Source organism: Eimeria mitis, genomic scaffold, assembly GCF_000499745.2.
Source record: "Eimeria mitis Houghton genomic scaffold, Emh_scaff1017, whole genome shotgun sequence".
In the NCBI taxonomy this organism is placed as follows: domain Eukaryota; phylum Apicomplexa; class Conoidasida; order Eucoccidiorida; family Eimeriidae; genus Eimeria; species Eimeria mitis.
The window spans coordinates 4,881-5,348 of NW_013567109.1; the positions used below are offsets into that span (position 1 = coordinate 4,881).

At 46.8% G+C, this 468-nt stretch overlaps 1 protein-coding gene across 1 annotated transcript in view; it reads left to right on the forward strand.

The window, feature by feature from the left end:
- EMH_0027620 (uncharacterized protein) overlaps positions 1-468 on the forward strand; it is a gene marked incomplete at both ends in the record, with an annotated part of 2,613 nt that overhangs the window by 1,490 nt on the left and 655 nt on the right. The window lies entirely within an intron of this gene.

Below are 468 nucleotides of genomic sequence, written 5' to 3' on the forward strand. Positions count from 1 at the left end.
CAGTAGGAGCAGCAATTCTTTTATAATTATATATTTTTTATTTATTTTTTATTTATTTAATATATTTATATAAAATAAATTAAATTTATTTACTAACAAATATAAATAAACCCTAAACCCTCGGGCTGCTGTATGAAGACCCCACGGGGCCCTCACTGTGTCAACGAGGGTTTAGGGTTTAGGGTTTAGGGTTTAGGGTTTTTGTGTTGTTGTTTAATTTCTACCCAAAACACAACAAAGTGTTTCAGCTTAGTTAGAGCAAAACCCTCACATTCCGCTGCTGCTGCAGCTGCTGCAGCAGCAGCAACAGTTGCTGCTGCTGCTGCTGCTGCTGCTGCTGCTAGTTGGTTCCCAGGGGGCCCCCGCAGCAGATGCTTCGCAGTCTGCTGAGGGCCCCCCTGGCTGCAGCGAGGGGCCCCCCGGGGCCCCTGAGGCTGCAGCATGTGTTGAGCAGCAGCAGCAGCAGCA